The sequence below is a fragment of the Thamnophis elegans genome, chromosome 4, assembly GCF_009769535.1.
Source record: "Thamnophis elegans isolate rThaEle1 chromosome 4, rThaEle1.pri, whole genome shotgun sequence".
In the NCBI taxonomy this organism is placed as follows: domain Eukaryota; kingdom Metazoa; phylum Chordata; class Lepidosauria; order Squamata; family Colubridae; genus Thamnophis; species Thamnophis elegans.
In genome coordinates, this window is record NC_045544.1 from 45710646 (window position 1) to 45736314 (window position 25669).

The following is a 25669-nucleotide window of genomic DNA, read 5'->3' on the forward strand; positions in this document are numbered from 1 at the left end:
AAAAAAGATATGCTAATAACCCATTAACTTTTTTCAGTAATTGTTTTAGTCAGCTAATATCCTGAAAGATGAAATCTCTCAAAAAGATTATTTGAAAAACAACTACAATGAATTAACATAATACATAAACATTTTTTACTACAAAAAGAGAAAAAATAGTGAAGATAATCAGCTTCTTCCCTCTCTTTTGATTATACTCCATTTAAGCATGATTATATTCCAAGGGAAATCCACAGTGGACAGAGGAGTTCCCATTTAGAATAAAGAGGCAAAGACTGAAATATCAAAAGCTCCTTGAAGCACATTAACAGAGAAGGACCACCGGAATGCAACACTTCATGCTCATAAATTTATTATTTGGAGTGGTCTTTCACTGCAATTGGAAATATGTGGCATTTGTAGCTTTCCTTTGATGGTTCCATAAGATTCCTGGCTCATCACCTCATTTGGCTCTGAAGTTGCATAGCTAAATAATCTTCATATAATGTTTCCACATGGATATAAAACCAAGTATTTTCAAATCCTTTCCATTTTAACGTGTCTACATTTATTTACAATGGACAATTCTGGGTCACATTCTAACGTACACTGGTGGTTGGCTAAGAGGAACTTAGTCTGCACCTTTGAGCACATGGAACATTCCTCTCAGGTAAATATTTATGACAAGATCAATAGTAGGAAGAAACTGGTTTTTTTTTGTGAGAATCTTGTTGCTACTAAGGAAATTCTTCAAAAGAGCACAAATTAATACTTATAAATTCCTGTTTAACAAATAATTGCAAAGGGCTTCATATTGAGCTCTCTTCCTGATGATCTGGAATACTCCAGTGCCATCAAATGAGGTTTGTTGGTTTTTTATAAAGATTATGGACATTTTGTTAATTCAAAAATAGTTTCATGGACCTCATTAACGACCCTTTAGGGGACCAATTTCAGTCTAGTGCTGCAGTTGTTTCTAATGAAATTATTCCAGCTACAAAGAAAACTCCATAGAGCTGATTTAGCAGTACCAAATCTCTATCATGTTTTTTTCCATTTTCCATATGACCTCTCGCTAGATCTTGCTAGTTCTCAAGGAAATAATCTACTGTACCTGTAAATTTTACTCAACTCCATTAAAAGTGAATTTCCTGTGATAACCAATGGAAGATAAACACTCTACTAATTGAATAATGGACCATATCTCATAATGAATACATTTTTTCCATTTTCATAACATATGTGTACTATTGCATAGCCAACATCATATTATATTATTACATGTTTACATCAATTCATCTTACCATCAACTCCCCAAAACAATTATTGGCTCTTCTGCTCTCCATTCACCATATTTGTACCTTATCCATCACTTTCTTCTCCCTCTTCCTCCTCCTCCCTATCTCCTTTCTTCCCTCTGTCATCCTTCCTTTCTCTACTTCCCCTTCCTCTCTCCTTCTCCTCTCTCCCCTTTCCACTCCTCATCTTCCCCCCCTTCCCTCTCTCCTATCCCTCTCTTCTTCCCTTACCTCTCTCCTTCATCTCATTTACTTGGTGTATTTCAGCTTCTGAAATTTTATGTTGATGGTATTTATAATTCCTTTTAAATTAAATACATATTTAATTTTAACATATATCTTCCTCCTTTAAAAAAAATAGAACAAATAGAACAATAGAACCCCCAGCCTAATTTTGGCAGAGATATAGACCTGGTTACAATTCCCAGCTATATGATGAATACACATTTCTATAAACCAGTATTCTTTAAACCTTTCAAAATCTTTTCTTTTTTAAAAAGTAAAAGGAATGCTGAAATATTTTGCTATATTTAAAAATTCTATTACAAATCTTAATGCAGTTATGAATTTGAATGTAACAACATATTTAATAGCAATAGCAATAGCAGTTAGACTTATATACCGCTTCATAGGGCTTTCAGCCCTCTCTAAGCGGTTTACAGAGTCAGCATATTGCCCTCAACAACAATCCGGGTCCTCATTTTACCCACCTCGGAAGGATGGAAGGCTGAGTCAACCCTGAGCCGGTGAGATTTGAACAGCCGAACTGCAGAACTGCAGTCAGCTGAAGTAGCCTGCAGTGCTGCATTTAACCACTGCGCCACCTCGGCTCTCAACAATATCTGTGTAAAACTTGTTCAGAGAAGTGAGGTCAGCATAACAGTGAACATTTTAAATACTTGCTGTGGATTATAGTAAATGCTGAAAACCCATTTTACTCTAAGGTATAATAAAACAAAAGCAGCATATTCTGAATCTTGGAAGATATTTGTGAAATACATTCAAATTCAAATTATTCAGAGTACTGAAGTTCAACATAAACATGATTTAAGAAATATTATAAATTAGGCATTGATGCTCACAGGGTATATTATCAAGGAGTGTTCATAATCTTGAAGTGCACAACAATAAAAGGGATTATTTCAAAGGCACACAAATATCTCTTAAATGAATTTATTAAGCTATGTCAATTATAATCATTCCTTTAAAACAAGGTACTTCTAAGTTGATTGTTGCCTTAAACTGATAAAACAATATATGATAAAATTATACAATGATAATTATGCATTTTCATAAGGACAAAGAGGCTACAATCAAAGTTAATCGAAATGAAGCTGAGGCAGTAAAGATACTTTCATTGAACTTTATAATGTAAGTCATCCAATAATTTAAAAAAAACTATGAGCTTTTAACAACACTCACTAAGGTTTCCATCCAATATGAAACCACAAAAGTTACCCTAGAGATGATCTAGCTGTATTATTGTTTAAACTGTCCAAAAATGTTTGGCTTCTATAGGATATTTTTTTATAATAATGCAATCAAGTAAGTTTCTACTTTTGTTTTATTTGGATTCTATATTGGTTTTATTAGACATGACTGTATGATGACACAAACCAACTGCTCTTACTTACTACTTTCCATATTATATTTTATTCCATGTACTTAAAGGGGGGAAGAGGGCTCACCTGCTGACTATTCGTGCCCTTTCAGCCAACCTTACTTCATTAGCAGGTATTTGAATCACTCTCTCATCCTTCCTCTTTCCAAATGTAATATAGGCTTGAGCCATTGCCCCTCCATACATGACACTCAAGATAACTCCAGTGAAGCCTCCTCCTGGTACGAAATTAGAAGGTGGTGGGGTATGGCATTTTAAGGGCTTGAAGTTGGCACACTCGCAAAATAGCTACTACGCTGGGCATAGCTGGTTACAAACACTTGTTTCTCTAAAGATAAATTACCCAATCCATGACCAAATTTTGTTGGCTCAAAAGGTATTTTTATAAATTGAGAACTGTATTTATCATTGTGCTTGTGATTGCAATGTCCAATTCACTGAAAAATTGGGTAGCCTCCAAATGTTTAGAATGTCAAACCACTTCGGTTATCAGCTAAATATTATGTGGCTAAAACCAAGGGGACAACTTTTGTCAAAATGAGGAAAGCAGAATACTAATCAGAGGTGGGTTTCACATAAATTTACCACCAATGCGCTGCACACCAGAACTGTGAGCGCATGCATGATTGCCTCGCTTGCGCACATGCCTTCCACACATGCACGCAGCCTTCCCAACCTGCATTTTGCTCGTATGCATGGTTTGCACACATGCACATGGCTTAGAAAACATGGCTAAATAGGGCGGCATAGCGCTGGGGCAGGTAAGTGGGGGGCAGGTCTACCTGCAGGTCGCCACTACCGATTTGCCTGAACTGACCCGAACCAGCTGAATACCACCACTGATACTAATGTTAAACTAAATGCCTGCGACTTTTGAATATTTATGCAACATTGTGACACGCACAGAAAAGGAGCAGGGCTTGAATCCCAAAATTGCAACACTGCCTGTGTTATTTTGACCTCCTTCTCCCTGCAGATGTAATGCCAAACATCTCAAAGGCCAAGGCAGTCTACCCATGTTTTATTCTCCTGTAAAACTCTGGTTTAATTCAGCAGCCACTTTCGTATCTCTGCAACTATTACATAAGTTTAAAATCATTGTATTGTGGACCACTTACTTAGCATGCAAAAGAAATCTTTATCACTCCAGAGAAAGCTTGCATTACTAATTAAACATGCAAAACAGATTTACAATTGCTCTCTTCCCAAAATTAAGAGAGAGAGTATAGATAAATATAACTGCAATGCCTTAGTAATATTTGAAGTCAGTTTGGTGTAGTGTTTAAGGCAACAGAATAGAAACTAGGAAATCATGAATTCTAATCCTGCCTTAGATGCAAAGACTACTGGGTATCTTGGGCCAGTCATTCTCTCTCAGTCCCAGGAAGCAAGCAAGGGCAAACCAATTCCAAAATCTTACTGAGAAAGCTATAGGGACATGTCCAGTTACCAGGAGTTAAAAAACAACAACAATAAAAATCCTAACCTAAAGGCACCAAGAAAGAATAGTCTTATTCACTTCTTTTGCTTCTCCAGCTGATATGTCACTTAATTAAAATATGGCAGAAATGTGCTGTTTTATATGATTTTTATTTTTTGGATGTACATCATTTTTGCTTTTACTGTATTGTACTGTACTGGCTTAGGTGTTCTCTAAACCTATGTAAATAAATAAAATTCCTCAATTATAGAAGGCAACCATTCCGATTCTGGATTGTAAAAAGCAAGGATCTGTCATTGTTCTTTGCTTTGTATTTATAACTATCTTTACATCTTTCTAAGGGTCTCAAGGAAGATTTTTATCAATGAGGGTGTATTTCTTTCACATGTGCTTGTTCTGGAGTAACTGATACCAATTCCCCGAGCATACAGAATCTGTACAATGCATACACTGCATCCAAACAAATTCATTCAAGCATTTTCTCTACTGATTTGTGTTGGTGTATATCGTTCCTGATGACACAGCATGAACTTTAACAGTTCCACTGGGGTAGTCCCCTGCTTGCAGAATGTTTCATTTGTCCTTTCCATTGTGGTTTTTAAGTCATGGAAAGATTCTCAGTTATTTCTTTTTAAATACAACTGCTTCCCAAACTAAGAGGTACTTCTGAAAGCCCATGGTTGGTTCATCAACATTTTATTGGGCGGGGGGAATACACAATATTGTCATGCATTTGTAACTCCTTTGGAGAGAAAGCAATGAATGAACTGGGGGGAAAATAAATGAATCCAGTTCGTGCTTTCCCAGTTCTGTCTTTTTTTTTCCTCATTGGAAAAGGTTCAACTTTTACCAAAGACCAACAAAACTTTCACTAAAACAGATGTGCCTAATGACTTTCCTCTGTTACTAACTTCTGGCTCATCCCAACTTCGTGGATTGGCAACTACTTCTCAAGCCATTTCAAATCTAACTCTATTTCCTTTCAGTTTCTCTTCACCAACTGCAGATCACAAATGCTTTCAGGAGCTTGCTACTGCTGAGTGGATGAAAGTGAAAGGCAGGTAGCAGGAGAGCAAGGAGGACAAGCAAGGAATATCAACACAGAAACCTAAAACATAGTAGAAATTTGCTGAGAAGCACATTCCACTCAATGGAGAGGTACACAGGAGATAATTCCTCAGTGTTTTTGTTGCTTACAAGGTAGATGGGTTGGTTTAGGCCCTTGCCAGGCAGTTGACAGAATGTCTATAAGGTAAAGATAAAGGTAAAGGTTTCCGTCACACATATGTGCTAGTCATTCCTGACTCTAGGCGGGTGGAGCTCATCTCCATTTCAAAGCCGAAGAGCCAGCGCTGTCCAAACACTCTCCGTGGGCATGTGGCCAGCATGACTAAATGCCGAAAGCGCATCGAACGCTGTTACCTTCCCACCAAAGGTGGTCCCTATTTTTCTACTTGCATTTTTTACATGCTTTTGAACTGCTAGGTTGGCAGAAGCTGGGACAAGTAATCAGAGCTTACTCCCTTATACAGTGCTAGGAATTCGAACCGACAAACTGTTGACATTTCTGATCAACAAGCTCAGCATGTTAGCCACTGAGCCACCCCTCAGAATGTCTATATCCTGCAACAAATACATCTACCAGTATAATCTTTATCCCTATAATAAGCATCATTTTGTATTTTAATCACTCTTTCAAGCAGCTTCTTGGACAACTACTTTAAAAATTAAAATAGCAAACCAATGCTTTAGACCTGTAAATGCATTTTCAATAAAGAGGAAATAATGGCAGCCAGAAAGGTTTCCTAAGAAACAGATCAGATTTGGGAAACTAGGGACAGTGCCTTCACCTCTAGAAGAAAATAATTTGCATTCCTTTTGATCCCCATCTCCAATTTTCCTTTTTGTCTTTACTTCAGCTGCATATGTGACAGTGAAATACAACAATAAGACATTTCTAAGAAGGTAACATTTCAGAAGAACAAGTAGAACAACTAGGGAATTGTAATAAATGAAAAAAGTTTAAAACTTTCCACTTAGCTGGCACTGAAACCTCAAAAAACAGAAATGAAAGATCACAAAAGATAACATTGCAGAAGGAACCTCAGCAGAATTTTTGTGCTTGTGATTTACCTATCTTTAAATATTTAAGGAAAGATAGGCTAAATATATTTCTACACATTTGGGGGGTGGGGAGGTACTATTATAGAACCAAGCTAGTACAGAGAACGATAATTTCTCCTAGTTACAGAAAAAAGTGAGCTTTGGAATGTGGGCAGAATGGTATAAACATTGCAAGAGGAAGCAACTATTCCCTGACTAAGGTACTTCACACTCAACAAAGAGGCAGGTTAAGAATACTTCACCTTTTTCAGTGGAACTTTGTGTTTGTCATTCCTGTAAGAAATTCATTTTCTTTGTCTTTCAGTGGCCTAGAGTAGTAATGGCTAAACTTTTTGTTGTTGGGTGCCAAAAATGTGAGTATGTGTGTGCAATAGCGCGCATGCATGCTGGCATCCACAATGCAAAGTGCCCTCCCCACATGTGCATGCGCGCAGCACCACACACACACACACACACACACCACAACACACACACACACACTGTTTGCCTCCAAGCTGAGATATTGTAGTATTCCTTCAGGAGGCCACGGGAGGCCGTTTTCGTCCCCCCACGCTCCAGGAAAGTCTCTGGAGGCTTTAAGTAGGCCAAAAACCAGGCCCAAACAGAAAAGATCTTTTGCTGCTCTCCTTCACCCTTCCCCTTGCCTATTTTTCTGCTTTGTGTAGCTCTTTTGTGTGTCACCCTCTCTGCCCCTCTCAATATCCTTGTTTTGATCTTCTTGAGCTTGATGGCATTTTCACAGGTCACTGTATCTTCCAACCAGAGCAGCAACAGGCCTTACTAAACCTGTGCTCTCTTAAGTTTTGGATTCAGTGTTTCAGTCCTTTGCCATGAGTTATGCTTATTTATTTAGATAATTATACTTTATTTATTGGCATAAATGCCTGTCTGTTCATGTAAATGCTCAAGGCAGCTTATAAGCATTGTTAAAGTTACAATGTAAAAACATAACTGTAAAATCAATTCAATTAAAATAATAGCTCCAGATTACTGTCATTCAAATATAATTAAAACAATATTAAAGGCTTGGTGATAAGAGAGGTGTTCTCTTTGTTTTTTTCTTAAATCCTGGAAGATAAGGCCAAAGGCATTTCTTAGGGACACTGATGTTCCTAACCACTAATTTATTTACAGTATTTGATTTCCCCCCCCCCATTGCTTTATTTTGCACAAAGCAGTCAACAACAACCCTGTGGGGTAGGGTGTGCACTGTTACATCATGCCACAAATCCTGCCTTTTCATACTTGCATTGCAACATCACATGCAAATGTATAAGCAGTGGAGGAAGTTGTGTAGTAACATTGCAATGCAGGTTTTGTCATCTGTTTTCTCCTGCAAATGCATTCCATAGCTGCAGTGCTACGCAGAAGATCATCTGCACTATACCACACAGCCAGCTTTCTAGCAGCTTAGCTAATTTGAAAAGGTCTCTCCGTCAATCTAAGTAACCAGGGAGTTTAATAAGAGAAGAAGCAGCCACTACGGTTGGGTGATGCTGGTTAAAAGTTCAGAATATTTGGAAAGATGCAAATTGAAATAAGATGTCCTACTATTTGAAGAACTAAGCCTTACAGAGCCCAACACATATCACACTGCATGCTACTGTTATTAGTTTTATAACCATCCATTATGTATGTATGTATGTATGTATGTATGTATGTATGTATGTATGTATGTACACACACATACACACACACACACACACACACACACACATCATGCAGGAATTAGACTGAAAGTATCTGGTCCCAGGATACTAGGATGAACCAACCTATACATTGGGAGGATTATGCATCTTAAATACTTTTCACAATGGTAAAAGTATTTTACCATTTACCAATAAGACTACTTTTATGCACAGTTCTTAACAGCAATTCTTAAACTCTAGGAAAAGGTGGACTACCTCAGTCATACCTATCCTGAAGTTGGACCTGGATATGTCAACAAACCCAAGAATTGCACAGTTCTAAAGCCAAACATTTTGCTATCCACAATCCTCCAGGATTTATTAAAAATGCCTTCCCTTGCAGGGAAGCTCAAAAAAATATTGCAACGGAGTGACAAGATCTTGGATGTGCTATGTCGAATCAGGTTTATTTCAGCTATTGATATAATGTTATGATCCCAAAGTGGGTTGCTCTCTTTATACAGGCAAATAGGCTTGATTAGGATTGCAATCACCTATATTTGTTTTAGATATGAATTATAAACATAAAACATAAGATATGGGAAAAGTATTTCTTAAAGCGGAAAAAAAGCTGATCCATTTTTTTTCTATAACTGAAATAGCAGCTTAAAGAGCATTTGAAAGGCATCTGGCATATTTGTCACTGGAGGAGAAAAATGTCAAGAGAAAATTAAACATTTGTTTAATCAAGTACAAGACAATAGGAAATAGTGGGGCACAGAAAGCTGGGAAGGTAAAGGTAACTGAGAAGTAACTAAAATGTATAGGATGATCCAAAAAGTGAATTCTTTATGATCATAAAACTAAAAAGGGATTGTGGAAAAATGGAAACTGAGAAAAATGGAAACATTTAATGCAGTGAAAATAAAAGCAAAAGCTGAAAATGTCATGCTGATTTTTCACTAGTATAGTGAAAAAAAAATTACAGAAAAGGGATGAGACTAAAACTGTCAAAAATGCCCATATGTTAATTAATAATCCCTAATGATTAATATGGATCAAAACTACTATTATAGAGTTTGACAAAGAACAAGAAAGAGGCAACTAAAATAAAGATCAGGTCACTCCCCTGTAGTGAAAGACTTTCTGAATTTAAAACCATAAAGTGACCAACAATTAGCGGCTTATTTGTGAGCTTCTTAGATGTATCTGACTGATCTCTGTGTGCTGGGCCAGGTTGTAATCTGACTTATTGCAGCCTTCAGGCTAAGCATTCCTAACATTATACAACTGGGGTTTTCTCTCAGAGATCAAAGGAAACTATCTTTGTTTTTGATTTGACCAATTCTTGCACTTCATTCCTAGATTTTATGCCAGCACTCATAAACCACTGACTCTAGTCCTCCAACATCTCAAACTAACTATAAAAAGAGGAGTACCAATAAAACTCCTTTATTATCTGCAAGTATGATAGAACCGTGATGGCAAGCCTATGGCACACATTCCACAAGTGGCACATGTAGCCATATTTGGTGGCACGCCAGCCGTCAGCTCTGGCGTGCATGCGTGCACTGGCCAGCTGATTTTCTCACTTCCAGAGGGCCAGGGGAGGCCGTTTTTGTCCTCCCCAGGCTTTAGGAAAGCCTCCCGAGCCTGGGGAGGGCGAAAAACGGCCCCAACAGGCCAACCGGAGGTTCATTCCTGAACCTCTGGTTGGGCTGTTGGAGCCGTTTTTCGCCCTCCCCAGGCTCCAGAGGCTTTCCTGAAGCCTGGGGGAGGGCGAAAATGGCCTCCCCTGGAAGCCGGAAACGGATTGTTTCCGAACTTCCAGTTGGTCCGTTGGGGTAGTTTTATACCCCAGCCTTTGGAGGCTTTCCTGAAGCCCAAGGAGGGCAAAAATGGCCCCAATGACCCAACCAAAAATGATCCGTTTCTGGCTTCTGGGGGAGGCCATTTTCCCCCTCCCACAGGCTTCAGGAAAGCCTCCTATTTTCTCCTCCTTTTTCTTTAACTCACCTTTGCTGTCATAAAAAGTTAAAATTAATTTGCCCAAACAAACTTCCGAGCAATAAATGGCATGTGCATTGATCCTTTCATTGTCTATAGAGATTCTCAGTCATCCAAGTCATGGTTGTCCCAAAAGTGCTTTTCCCCCCCACTTCTCATCCAAGACGTTTCTTCAGTTCTGACTGGATGGTAGGAAATGGAAGGATTTATAGCTGTCTGCAAGGTGTATAAATCCTTTCATTCCTCACCATCCAGTCAGACCTGAAGAAGCTTCTTGGATGAGAAGTGAAAAGTCTTCAAAGAAGAAACAGAAAGTTCAGTTGCCTCTTGAAGGAAGCACCTTTGCTTTTTGTTTTAAATTGGACCCTCATCCAATTTCTATGTAATTGTTCACCTACAAAAATCTATTTTTTAAAATTATTAAATCAATGTATCTACTTCTCTACCTTTGTGCAAACAAATGCTACTGAATTACTAAACAGATGAGATGTAGCCTGTCCTTACTTGTTCAACTTTGTTGCAGGGGCCCTTTAACAAATGAACAGGACGAAGACATGTCAAGGCCCCATCAGCAATAAATATATTTTTTTCTTTTTAAAGCCTATTGCTAAATCATTTTGCCATCAATGCTACATATAACTTCAACGCTGCTCTTGGGTTATCAGCAATCAGGGAAACAGCACAGAAGATATCACTCAAGAAGCTAGATTTTGCCAGGGGCTTCAATTCATAATTCACATTCTGTACACATTCAATATAACAATGTAAGATATCTATTCTATGCAGGAAAGACGTGTGTAAAATTATTTGGAGGAAAACATTGAAGTGTATGCTTTAAGACTAATAATATCCAACTGGTAATTAAGTTAGATTAAATTGTACCTATAAATCCACAACTGAAAGCGGATGTGACTCATTTGAATTAGATTGTTCACACTTTGCATGAAAGCTGTTCTCTGCAAAATTAGATTAAACAAGCACGATAAACAGGTTTGCTTTCATTTTTTTACTGGCAGGGGCTGGTAGTTTCAGGTTGTAACAGCAATAATTTGGTCTCTTTTATCTGGCTCTCTGTCCAAAGAGTATATGGAACACAAGAATCCTAGGAAGCTTATTTTTACCTTTATGCTTTAAAAAAAAGGTTCATTTCAAATGTCTGAATAAATACAAATAAATATTTTTAAATGAACTGATAGACCACTGCTATTAACAAGTGTCCTTGCTTAGATCCCCTCTAAGGCTGCTTTGGAAAAGACTTGTTTCCCCTGCATTAAGTCCTAATTTCATATGTAGAGAGGTATAGCCGTGTGCTATCCTATAAACTCTGCCATCCCACTTTTTGTAATATGCTCCAGAACAGGGGCTCTGAATAGAACAAGAGGATGGATTGGATTCGATTTGGATTTGGATTTATTACATTTATATGCCGCACTTTTCCCCGAAGGGGACTCAGGGCGGCTCACAATTCAGTCAGGGAAGGGGATACAGACAGGGGATAAAAAGACGAACATAACAATACACAATTTAAAACACACAACAACCATACCATTCGAGGAGGGGGGCAAAAGCTCTTTAGCCCCAGGCCTGTTGGAACAGCCAGGTTTTAAGGGCTTTGCAGAAGGCCTGGAGGGTGGTGAGGGTTCGAATCTCCACGGGGAGCTCGTTCCAGAGGGTCGGAGCAGCCACAGAGAAGGCTCTCCTCCGGGTAGTCGCCAGTCGGCATTGGCCAGCGGATGGAATTCGGAGGAGGCCTAATCTGTGGGATCTGATCGGTCTATTGGAGGTAATTGGCAGCAAGCGGTCTCTCAGGTACCCAGGTCCAATACCATGAAGGGCTTTATAAGTGACGACTAGTGCCTTGAAGCGTATCCGAAGACCAATAGGCAGCCAGTGCAGCTCGCGGAGGATAGGTGTTACGTGGGTGAACCGAGGTGCACTCACGATCGCTCGCGCGGCTGCATTTTGGACAAGCTGAAGTCTCCAAATGCTCTTCAAGGGCTGCCCCATGTAGAGCACGTTGCAGTAGTCCAGTCTAGAGGTCACAAGGGCACGAGTGACTGTTGTGAGGGCCTCCCGGTTCAGGTAGGGACGCAACTGGTGCACCAGGCAAACCTGGGCAAATGCCCCCCTGGTCACAGCCGACAGGTGGTGTTCGAAAGTCAGCTGTGGGTCCAGGAGGACTCCCAAATTGCGAACCCTGTCTGAGGGGCGTACTGTTTGACCCCCCCAGCCTGAGAGATGGAAAACTTAGCCAATTAGTAGGAGGGAAACACACCAGCCACTCGATCTTAATCCGGATTGAGTACAAGCTTGTTAAGCCCCATCCAGGCCCTAACAGCTCGAGGCACTGGCACATCACGTCAACCGCTTCACTGAGTTGGCACGGGGCAGACAGATACAACTGTGCATTGTCCGCATACTGATGGTATTTTATCCTGTTGCCGTCGAATGATTTCACCCAGCGGCTTCATGTAGATATTAAACAGGAGGGGGGACAGGACCGAACCCTGCGGCACCCCATAATTCAGGGGCCTAGGGGTCGATCTCTGCCCTCCGACCAACACCCACTGCGACCTGTCTGAGAGGTAGAGGAAACCACCGTAGAACAGTGCCTCCCACCCCCACCTCCTGCAGTCGCACAGAAGGATACCAGAGATCATCGGTCAGCGCGAACAAAGCGGTTTCCGTGCTGTAGCCAGGCCTAAATCCCGACTGGAAGGGATCTAGATAATTGGTTTCCTCCAAGGACCGCCTGGAGCTGAAAGGCCACCACTTCTCACAACCTTCCCCACGAAGGGGAGGTTGGAGACTGACGATAGTTGTTTAAAATGGCTGGATCCAAAGATGGCTTCTTCAGGAGGGGTTTCCCCACCCGCCGCCTTTAAAGTGGGGGGAAAGAACCCCTCCCAAAGGGAGGCGATAACAACTGCCTGGATCCAGCCCGTGGTCACCTCCCTGCTGTTAGCAACCAGCCAGGGGGGCACGGGTCCAGCACACATGGGGAGGCACTTACGGCTCCCATGGCCTTGTCCACGTCCCTCAGGGGTAACAGTTGAAAATCAATCCAGTGATGTCCATCCAGATTCTCCCCTGGTGCCTCGGCTGGCTCTGCGCAATTGGAGTCCAGGTCCGTCCGAAGCCGAGCAATTTTTCCGCGAGGGAATTGGACGTAGTTGTCAGCTTCTGCCTTGCAAAGGATCGCTCGTATCCCTCTGTTTAGGAGGGAATGGGTTATCCTGAACAAGGCGGCGGGCGCGACTCAGCGGAAGCAATCAGAGAGGCAATGTGTGTTCTTTTTGTCGTCCTGATTGCCCGAAGGTAGACTCTGATGCTGGATGTTAAAAGCGCTCGGTCTGACTCAGACTTACTGGATCTCCATCGTTGCTCTAGGCGTCTCTTCGGCGCTTCATCTCCCGGAGTTCCTCAGTAACCAAGGAGCCCTCCTGGATCCACTGCCTTGGATCGGCCGTAAAGGCGCAATCCGGTTAAGAGCCTCTGCTGCTGCTGAATTCCAGGCAGCGACCAGAGTCTCGCCGGACTGCAGGCGAGGGTATCAGGAACAACACCAAGCTCCGTCTGAAAGGCCAAAGGGTCCATAAGGCGCCTGGGGTGGACCACCTAATCGGTTCCTCCTCCCTACAGTGGGGGTTTGGTCTCCGAAAGGTCAAGCCTCAGTAGGCAGTGGTCCAACCATGACAGGGTAAGATCTCGTTACCCCTCAAACCAAGATCACAACTCCACAGCTCCGAGAGGAATACGAGGTCGAGCGTGTGACCCGCCGAGAGTGAGTCGGGCCCTGAATTACTTGGGTCAAGCCCATGGCTGTCATGGAAGCCATGAACTCTCCTGCGCTCCATCAGAGTGTTCACCGAGCGAAGGCAAATTGAAATCCCCAGAACCATAAGCCTGGGGAATTCACTTGCCAGCTCAGCTACTGACTCGAGGAGCGAGGGGAGGACTGCTGACAACACTGTTGGGAGGCAGGTACGTTAACAGCAAGCCCACTTGACTCTTGAGGTCCAACTTCACCAGCAAGGACTCACACCCGACAAGCTCTGGAGCAGGGATCCTACGAGGTACTAGATACTCTCGGATAACAATAGCCACACCCCCACCCCTTCTCTGGGGTCACGGATGATGAAGCACCTGAAAATCCTCTGGGCACATCTCTATGAGGGAGACTCCTCCTCTGGGCCCAGCCAGGTTTCAGTAATACATGCCAGGTCTGCCCTCGTCTAAATTAGGTCCCGGACGAGGGGAGCCTTGTGAACTACAGACCTGGCATTTAGCAACAGTAGCCTGAGACCAGGGTCCTGATTACTCACGCCATCTGGCCTTGGAGTGGGACTCATAGGGCCGGAAGGAGGGATCTCTGTAACGTAGCGAGCCCTCCTTCCCCGGTAATGGCCAGCCCTAAAGTCCCCGCCATATCTGCCCCTCCCTGTTAAGACCGTAATGCTCCAGCCCACTCCCATGTCCGTAGTCCCTCCACCCACCCCCACAGGCCCCACATTTCCCGACAGGCCCTTCGAATCAATCATCCTGAGATTGGAACAGGCCCAGGTCCCCCCAACACTTCTGCAAGCACTCAGTGTGGGGGAACCCGGTTCCCATCCCAATCTCGCTTACACACTGAAACACTCACTCACACCCCCAAAAATTTAAAATACAACAATATAATATAAAAGGGATTACACAAGTTAAAAGTGTGGGATCATTCAATCCATACATACGTACCACATGCACTCCCCATACAAAAAGAGAATTGCGCAGCTATTAAAGATGTGCAAATTCGAGTACAGTTTGTAGGTGGGTTCGCAAAAAAGTCCAGTCCGGTGGACAGTGGAGTGGATGACGATTGTAAAATAGAGGGCAGATGGAATGATGTCCCTGATGTCCCTGGAATGCCAAATTAAAACAGGAGGCAGTCCAAAGCCTCACCCCCCCCTCTGTTTCTCACCATTAGTCCGAAGTGGCACAGTCCCAAGGGGGCATAGATGAAACAGGGCAGCATTAAGAACAATGGTGGAAGGGGTGGGAGAGGAGGCAGGAGAGGAGTGGGGGGAAGAGTCCAAAAGTCCAAAGTTCGAAAATTCGGAAATGACTGAAGTGGTAGCTTGCCCGGCCTAGGGTATGGTTGTAAAATGTCTCCCTGTGGGGCAGCAGATGATGGATAATGAGCAGCAAGAGCGAGGGGGGGGAGGGGGGAAGGCTGTTGCAGCAGCAGCACAGGCCAACCAACCAATCATAGTAAATATGGTCCAGTTGATAGAAAAGAACCGCACACCATTCCTCCTCAAACCTCGCAATAAGGGGACTCTTCCCCTCCGAAACCAGGGGCTGGGGTCTTGCTGTCCCAGCGCCGCCGCTGCCACTGCTTACCCTACTGTTAAGAGATGTACTGTAGCAGGACTGTTCTTGCTTATACCAGTGTTTTTCAACCTTTTTGTGCAAAGGCACACTTTTTCATGAAAAAAATCACGAGGCACACCACCATTAGAAAATGTTAAAAATTTTTAACTCTGTGCCTATATTGACTATATATAAAGTAATTCTCCCACGGCACACCTTACACTATGTCACGGCACACTAGTGTGCCACGGCACAGTGGTTGAAAAACACTGGCTTATACCATAGAGATCTAGAGAACAGAAGATGCTTGGTAGTTGAGCAGGAGGGCCGAAAGCATATTCCAGTTCTCCCAAATTAGCTCCATCCTGAGCTATTTGGCTTCCTCCAGGAGCAACCAACTCAAGTGTATCCATAACATTCTTCCTATGATTTTCTGTGATTTCCTATCTGCACAAATGCAAATTAAGGGCTGCCTCAAAAGCAGATTGACAGATTGGTTTCCCCAGAATTAGTCAGGGTTTCAGATGAAATGATTAGTAAATATTACATTAACTAAAACAAAAATCAGTATGAATATGGTGTATACTTATTTCCCATCACTGGTGAGAGGTTGGGCATAAATGTATACCTAGGATAGATTTCTATGTATCTTCCCTAATATATAATTTGAAAATGGCTTTCTAGATCCACTTATTATTCTCCTCTTACAGGAATTAGATACAGCAACATCTATGTCAAGAATGTTCAAATGTTTTATTAGTCTCTGTTGAGTAAGGCGCATTCCTCACAGTCTTTTAATGCATAAACTTGCATGATATATGTGCTTCCTGTATGCATCCAAGTGTTTCTTTTCAGCTGACTGACCAACGCTATGAACCCAAATTAATTTGCTAAGAAGTCATGGGTGTCTTTCGTAAGAAACTCATTTCCGTTTTCCCAGCACAATTCCTTAATAAAACTCCTATCATTCTCTCACCACACTGGAATCTTGGTTGACTAACATTAACATGAGCAAGATTCCTATGACATCACTTTAGTGCAAGGCCCACAGATGTTTGGGCTATGTTATTCTCTAATATGTGTCAAGACTTTTTGTTAGGATTACCAGTGCTCTATCCAATGCTGGGGACTGCAGCCAAGAAATTAAAAGACAATTGCTCCTGGGGAAGAAAGCTATGAAAAATCTAGACAGCATACTAAAAAGCAGAGACATCACCTTGACAACAAAGTGTGTATAGGTCAAGGCTATTGTTTTCCCAGTTGCAATGTATGGCTGTGAAAGCTGGACCATAAGAAAGGCTGAGCACCAAAGAATTCACCAAAGAATTGGAGGTCTTTGAAACTATATGGTGCTGGAGAAGACTCCTGCGAGTCCCTTGGGACTGCAAGGCAATCAAACCGTTCAGTTCTAGAGAACATTAGCTCTGATTGCTCTTTAGAAGGCCAGATCATGAAGATGAAACTCAAATACTTTGGCCACAAAATGAGAAGGAAGGACTCACTGGAGAAGAGCCTAATGCTGGGAAAGATTGAGGGCAAAAGAAGAAGGGAATGACAGAGAATGAGGTGGCTGGATGGAATCACTGTAAGCAGTAGGTATGAACTTAAATGGACTCCAGAGGATGGTAGAGGACAGGAAGGCCTGGAGGAACATTGTCCATGGGGTTCTATGGGTTGGACATGACTTTGCAACTAACAACAACAATCCAATGCTGTTAAGGGATTCCACTTTCTGGGTCTTCAGAGATATTTACTGTGTACTTCCATGAAGAAAGCAAGAATGCAAAAAGTGATTAAGGAGGAATTTTTGGCCTGTGCCTGTTCTCAGCAAGTAAAGGCCAGAAGCCCAATCTTAATTATCAAAAAGAGGCAGATGATGCCGCAAGTATCACACTGAGGCTTCGCAAATGGCATGGCATGAAATCGCAAACATTTAATTCTTAGTGACTCAGCCTGGCCAAAAAAAACGATTCCCAGACCAAGAGGGTTAATTAAAATACTTATTGCAAACAAGACTACAACATAATAGATGTGGATCACTTGGTGGTCTTTGGTGTTTGGAAATGTTTACATAATGGCTTTTTCTGCCTTGGGAACTGCTGGTTCCCACCTCATCAGCCTCAAACTTCAGAATCATTGCCTTATGCTACCACTGCCACCAGCTGCATTGTGAAGTCCCTTCTCCTTCCCCAGAATCAGTGGGGTCAAATGTCCTATCAAAAAAGATTACTAGCTGTGGAAGTGACATCATCTAGACCTCCCAGCAGGCAGCCCTATTTCTATTACAAGTGGCTACCCATACAAACCATAAAACATTAAATTTTTATCCCTGTATTATCTTGTTTCCCTTTTCCCTCCCCATTCCTTATTTCCCTCTATCATCACTTTTCTAAAAATTCTTAACATCAGCTAGACTGCAGTTTAAAGCGGTGTTTCTCAACCTCATCAATTTTAAGATGTGTGGACCTTCAACTCCCCAAATTCTTCAATCAGCATATCCATACATCTTAAAAGAGGTGGAGGTTGAGAAACACTGTTCCAAAACATCAACTGGAATGATTACTTTTAACGCTAATTGCACTTGTGACTGGTAAACCTCTGGAAATGCAGTAAAACAGATACTGTATTTTTCGGAGTATAAGACGCACTGGAGTATAAGATGTGCAAGGTTTTGAAGAGGCAAATTTAAAAAAAAATAGGTAGGTAGGTAGAGAGGGAGAGAAAGAGAGAGAAATACAGTAGGTAGGTAGGTAGGTAGGGAGAGAGAGAGAAAGTTAGTTAGTTAGTTAGTTAGTTAGTTAGTTAGTTAGGTAGGTAGGTAGGTAGGTAGAGGGAGAGAGAAATAGAGAGAGATAGAGAAATACAGTAGAGAGGGAGGGAGAGTGTGTGTGTGTAGGTAGGTAGAGGGAGAGAGAGAAATAGAGAGAGAGAGAGAAATACAGTAGATAGGTAGGGAGATAGGTAGGTAGGTAGATGTTTCCAGGTATATTTATCCATGTGCTGGAGAAGGAAATTGCTGACCATCTGCAGCACCTAAGACTTTGTTTCTGCTGGCATAGCACTTGATCAATCTAATTCTCCTCAATCAGTTAAAGAGCTTTCCAAAAGGGGGAAAAAAGTTTTTGCACTCAAAAACGGCCCGTTTTTTTTTAAAGGCATGAATAGCCTGGGGGGGGGGCTTGCAGAGTGCTCCTGGGGGGGGGGCAAAAAGGCAACCATTTGGGTGCATTTATGACTGTCACAGCATTTTTATTACAGAACTGCTGTCCACATACTTCACAACGTGCTTGCAACAAGCTGAGTTAATACTATGCAATATGGAAAGCGGAAGTAGTATCGTAACTTACAACCATGTGATTTTTTTTCATTTAGTGACTGTGTGGCCAGTCCCAAGTGTAGTCACTAAGCAAGGAGTACCAATAAGAGGTTTTTTGGGTTGTTTCTTTCTTCTTCTTTTTTTTGTTATTCTAGGTGAACACTTTTCAAAACATTCACTGGTTTACTAAAAACCTTTTAAAACCCTAAGGATGGATATATGACATTTTCAAGAGATGAAGATATTCATCTCCCTATATTAAAATCTCTGTATTAAAATCAAGTTTTTCAAAAAGCTGCTTTTGGTGCAAATGGTAGTTTTAACTGCCCCCCTTGTATTGTGGAAAGCTATTTCAGATTACTCAATGTCTTATTCATAACAATATACCTGCATTTTGAGATCACTGGAGTCTCTACTTGTGGATCTGCTGGAACATTAGCAAACAAAAGGGAAAGGAACTCTTAAATTGTGTCTCCCTGCTTCTGGAATTTTGTTCTTATTGATGTTGAACCTTCCCTAGATTATCAAGTGAGCCCCAAAGCCTTACTTGTTCATCTTGGCCTACAATTGATTTAGGACTCATAGTTTATATATACAGTGCTGTTGGGTTTCAACTATTTTTATATCATTCTGTTCTATTGTTCTTTCTGATTATTATTATTATTTAGTTTTTGTTGTCTGGCTTCCTGAGAGGTTTCTCTAAATGGAGATTTCTAAATATCTAAGAGAGATAGTTTGGTTGTAACAGTTAAAGCATCAAGCTAAAAATTTGGAGACTGTGACTTCTAGTCTTGCCTGAGGCTCTCTCTCAGCCCTGAGGAAAAAGGCAACGGTAAAGCAATTCAGAAAAACTTTGCCAAGAAAACCACAGGGCAAGAAAACTGTACAGGCAATCAACAGGTGTCAGCACTAATCCCTGCCTATTACACATCAACAGAGCTATTGCCCATCTATCCTAAGGTTCAAATGTAGGATTCTTCCATTTTTCATATAGAAGAACCATGCAAGTGACACAAAATTATCTTATGTAACTTTATATGGCACAGATATAATCTTACTGATTTTTGCGGGTATTTTTTAATCTTTACAGTTTGCTACCAAAAAACCAATTCATATTGTAAATAATATTCTACATCACTATAGCCTAGCACTACAGCTTTGTCAAATTTACAAAACAACCCTGTAGCTCATATATACATTTATAGCCTGAAAAATCTATTTACCTTATTACAATACAACAAGCCCAAATACTGAATATTGTAATGCTATCATCATGTAGGTAGAAATGAATGTTGTTTCCATCACATTTCACCAACACAAACAGATCCAAAGTATAATACGGTTCCAACAATTTAAAAATTCAGTAAATATGTAGTAAAATTAGCATGGGCAAACTAGTTCATATGGTATTATTCCCCTAAGTATGAATATCACTTAATAACTTGAGCTAATAAACTATTACTTTAACTATAATTTTACCAGCCATCACAATATCTGCCTTTTTAATACAGTATATCAGTCAGTTTCCCTGCAAAACAAACCAAGGGTCAATTCAGTAATTTCCTTCCAAAAGAGAAATAAACAATAATGACAGGATGTGTTTGGAGAATAGGAAAAGAGAGGAAGCCAATTAGTCCTATTGTAGAGAAAAATCTGAAACTTTTATTTTTATCATGCCCTTTTCTGATGCCAACTAAACAAGATCTAGTATAATTTAATATAATGGTTCCCCCATTCCTTTTTGAACATTCTAGCCTCTAAGAATTCTTATCTTTGCCCAAATTGGCATTTATCGGTTTCCAGAATAATGCTCTGTCTTTTCAATTTATGGCAGTCAGGAGAGATTGCCAAGGAGTGATTTGCCGTCTTATACTTTAGGAGAAGTTTATATTCCCTTTTCTTCTTAAGCAGTTCCATTATTACCCATGGGCATAACTAACTTTTGCTCCCCTTGCCAAATTCCTAACTATAGAACATGCTGTCTACATTCCATATGAAATCAGCAGCTATGTTGTTGCTGGGTTGAATTTAAGGTAGAGGGGCCCTGCCTTAGTTCTGGTTTTAAATGGTCAACTGTTTGTTGATAGTAGCTCAGGATAACCAGAGAGGTTGGATCAGCATTAATCAATCTTAAATTGAGTGTCTTGCGAAACAGTTTGAATGAAATACTGCAGTGATTTTTATCAGCTAAATTAACAGCCCCTTTAATTGTTTTTTTGCCTGAAAGTTTTAGTGCAGGAATGTGATCATTGTGCATTTTCAATATTCTGGTATCTTCAAAGTATATGGAATGTAATAGGCTGGTGATCACTACAGCCTTGTGGAATAATACCCTTTAAACCAGGGTGTCAAACTCAAGATCCGCGGGCCAGATATGGCCTGTTGGATGCTTAGAGCTGGCCCGCGGGGCTACCCTGAAAATGGAAGTATTGGCCTGTGGTGCTTTTGCCAGTGAAAATGGAGCTTGGGAGGACGTGCGAGCATTTGGGCCACCACAGGCACCAACACAATTGACGTCGAGCTGGCCATTCCCACCCTGGCAATATACCCCAAGGTTAAACACAATCCTGATGCTGCTCTCCATGAAAATGAGTTTGACATCCCTGCTTTAAACAAAGACAGTCTTTTTTGTCAGTGACTCAATAATTACAGCTAATTAAGATAGTATAGTTTCATGAAACATGACTCCAGCACAAGAAGATATCATTTATTGGTTTAGGAACAGACCCCAGGCAAACAGTTCTCTGGGGGAAAAAAGAAACAACATTGGAAGAAACTTTAGCAGGTTTCCAAGGCAGGATCTGTTGTAGCTGTTTGGGAAGGAGAGGGGAGAGAGAGCACAAACTGTCTTTCAGGGAAAGGAAGCAGAAACATAACTCATTCATCTGTATTTCCAAACATTCATTTCAGTAACTGGTAACAACCTGAAGGCTGGTACAGCATTTTATGACTATAAATGGCAGGCGCTGCAGGATGTACAACAGTTGGGCATGGAAATAATTTAGTCAGCTATTAATATGAAACCAATGTGTTTAGAAGCCACCATCTGCTTCCAGAAAGAAAAAAGAGGGGGTGGAACAGCATTTCCTGAGGTAAGCAAGGAACTCTTAGCAAAGAATCCCTGGAATTTAGAAAGAAATTTGACTTCCTCCACCCTATATCTTTGTACACACAGCCTCTCTATCTGTGTAACAGCATGTATGGCACAAATGAACATAAACCATTATTTATGGTAGGGAATAACAAAAATGCATAATAAACAAGAAGGGTGAAGCATGATTTTGTTGCATTATAATAATTTGGCCTACTAGCTCTTAGCTGCAAAAATCCAGATGGCCATAAATGGCCACAAGCAAAAAACAACAATTCTATCTTTTTGTCACCATCTAGGGATTGTCTGGGTTTCTGCAGTTCAACCATGTTCTGTCTATTAATACATTCTATGCTTTGAAAAGAACATAAAAACTGCAGTAAAATCATGGTTAAGGGAAACAACAATGGATTTAAATAGTGAATTATAAATAAGAGCCACATAAGCAACTCTAATGCAATCTCGTCAGAGGTACTAAACTCCTGGCCTCCAGCCAGAGGAAGGAAGAAATAGGTGAATGTACACGTGTTCCTTATCACTGCTTCTATGAAGTAGCAATAATAGCTAACTCTTGTTTTATTGCTCTATCTTTCAAGTGTATCTTTCTTAAACTCTAACTCTTGAAAGCTACAAAAGGAGTATGATACTTTAGGATTTCTGCCTTAGTATATAACAATAGCTGTCCTTTTCTGCAAGCCAGAACTGAACATGGTCACTTATTTCTTGAACGAAATAACCAACACACCATGACTGGTAGTAGATGTGTTCCCCAAATAAACATCACAACGTAATTTTCACATAAAGATGCTAGAATCCTTTTTACATCCTAATAAGATTTCCTTGCTTTCTTCCAGCTGGAACTTTTACTTCAGTCCCCATTCTCTGCCTTTTTTCATCAAATGTCTCCAACCCTTGCTTTTCTGATTATACTGTACAGTTTCCCTTTAATTTGCAACAATCTAAAACAGTGTTGGTGAACATTTTCAGCACTGAGTGCCAAAACCGGAGCATGCGCATGGGAGCACGAGAAACTGGAAGAACAGTTCCCCGGCATGCATGTGCACGCCAGGAAGCTGCACTTCCAGTTTCCGGCATGCGCATGCACGACCAGTCACCTGGTCTTCCAGTTTCTGGCACTCTCACGGGTGTGAAGACCAGTTGGCTGGCATGCATGCATGCACCGGAACCCAGAAGAACAAAGGGCAATGGTTGGTGTTCCCGGAGAGATGACTCTGCGTGCCACTTCCAGCATGCGTGCCATAGGTTCACCATCACAGATCTAAAATATCCAGGATGGGCCAAAAAAGTTATCAGAATGCTTCTGAATAGCCCATCAAAAGACATAACAATTTACGGTCCTCTTTAAACGGGCAAAGTTGAGGACTGCAGGCAGTGGAAGAGTTCAACTTGTGAAATGATATTTTCATTTTTCATTCCATTTCAGAAATATTTAGTGACAAAACAAACCCTGTGAGACCTTCAATTTTGCTGTGTCACTACAAAACTCCCTAAAACAAGTGTCTATGGAGATTCTGAGACATCCAGGTCATGGTTGTCCCAAAGGTGCTTTTTTTCCAAGAGGCAACTGAACTTCCTGTTTTTTCTTTGCAAACATTTCACTTCTCACCCAAGAAGCTTTTTCAGCTCTGACTGGATGGTCCTTCCATTTCCCACCATCCAGTCAGAGCTGAAGGAGCTTCTTCTGTGGGAAGCGAAAAGTCTTCAAAGAAAAACCAGAAAGTCCAGTTGCCTCTTGAACAAGCAACTTTGGGTCTCTAAAACAAGCTATGCACAATGATGTACAAACTATTTATTAAAATTCATTGCACAATGCAAGACTTATTATGAATCCTTTTTTCTAAGCTAGTATGTAATAATTTTCTATCCCATTGAATTATTAAGGGAATAAGAATAAAACTAAGTTTCTTCAAGGACTTCACTGCTATCTGTCAATCTTCTTTTCATATAGTTATCAAACTATTTTGAAAATTTTGAGACTATAACATAAATTCACAAAATAAATGTTTCTTTGGGGCTAGTGATGTACTGTAAGAGGGAAATGATACATCTGTTAAAATAAAGATTTATGCAACAGGCATCAATCTCTGAGTCAGAAACAAGCATCTGAAATCAGAGAAATATTTTTAGAACTAAACCAAAACAACAACACTTGTAAGAAAACAATGGTTTACTGTGTAAAAAGCATAAGGCAGAGAGCCTGGTGATTCTGAGTCAGGAAAGAGTTTTATATGTATTGACACAGAGGTTTGGAATTTCTCTTTTGCACCTTTCAGTACAGCAGGATTTAAGAAGAAAGCCAACAACATTGCAATAAGATCCTACATTTTGTTTCTTAAAGCTACGTCTATGGCTGCCAAAATGATATAGATATTTTGATATTCGCCATGTCTCCTTGCTTTCAATTTTTCTCCTGAGTCTTGCAATCAAATGGGTGGCATTCTTCCAAACAAAATAGCAATCTGTGGCATAACATTTATTTCCAAAATAGTTGCAGGATATATTCCAGAAGTACTATTAGAAAGCAATGCCCTGTGCTCTATGTCAAAGTGTGCTCATCTCTCCATAAGAAAAAATAAATAAATAAATAAATAAATAAAACACCCAGAGAACAATGTGCAATAACTGTAGGATGGATATAAATGGGTGATTTTTTAAAAAATTTAATTGGATTGTTTTGATTTTTATCAAGTTTATTGTAATAAAATGCTTTTGGAGTAAAAATTTATCTAAAGATAGTTTTCTATGTAAGATACATTAATAATTTAATTTATTCAGCCTGAAATGTAGCATGAGGCTGTATATTCTGCAATATTTACATTTTTGATAAACTCATTCAATGAATCCCAGCTTTGCAAGCTAAATAGGAAACCTTCATTTTGTTTGCAAATAATAATATGGAAGATTCTAACTACCAGCAAGAATGAGTCCTTACATTTAAAGAGCACCTGTCATTTCAGATCCATCATGGCACTGCCTGTTAGCGGGCATGCAGTCACCTGCTGCCCGCCACGTTCCTCACCTTGTTGTGTCCTTGCCGCATCACCAGTTGTCCCATTAAAGTCAATGGGACAGTTGGTGAGTCAATAGCGGGTCAGAGGAGGAGCCGCTGAAGGACAGAGATGACAATTGCTCTTTAAAAATTATGATTTAAATCAAGTCTTTTTACTAGTGATTTAAAACATGATTTAAATTGACTGGATTTAAATCAAATCCACCCTGAGTAACTGTACCTTTTTATATTATGGCAAAAGGGTGAATTGTAACTGCCCATTACCATTTTGAAAGCAGCTTCCAAATGGACTCACACCCCCCAAAGCCTACGCTTTTATGATTCCCTGAGAAGGACTTGATCTCCTGAATACAATCTTGACTAGGCCAAGAAATTGCCACATTCCTGAAGTTCAAAGCAGTTTATACATTTTATCTCTAGAACAACAGCAACCCAATGAGGTAAGCAGGATAAAAGAAGCAATTGGCTCCAAGTCATCCAATAAGCTTTTTGTGGCTGAGATTTGAATCTAGGTTTTCTGAGTCTTAGTCTAACACCGTGATGGTGAACCTATGGCATGCGTGCCGTAGGTGGCATGCAGAGCCCTCTTTGTGGGCCCACAAGCCGTCGCCCTATCTCAGCGACACTGTGCATGGACGCGTGCTCCCCACCGCTCAGCTGGTTTTCGGATCTCTGCACATGCATGGGGGCAGATGTGTGTGCATGTGTGGGGTTGGAGTATATGCGGGAGACACAAGTGCATGCGTGGGGTGGCGTGCATGTGGGAGTGTCATGTGCGCAT

At 40.8% G+C, this 25669-nt stretch overlaps 1 protein-coding gene across 1 annotated transcript in view; it reads right to left on the minus strand.

The window, feature by feature from the left end:
- MAP3K5 (mitogen-activated protein kinase kinase kinase 5) overlaps window positions 1-25669 on the minus strand; it is a 138092-nt gene that overhangs the window by 101727 nt on the left and 10696 nt on the right.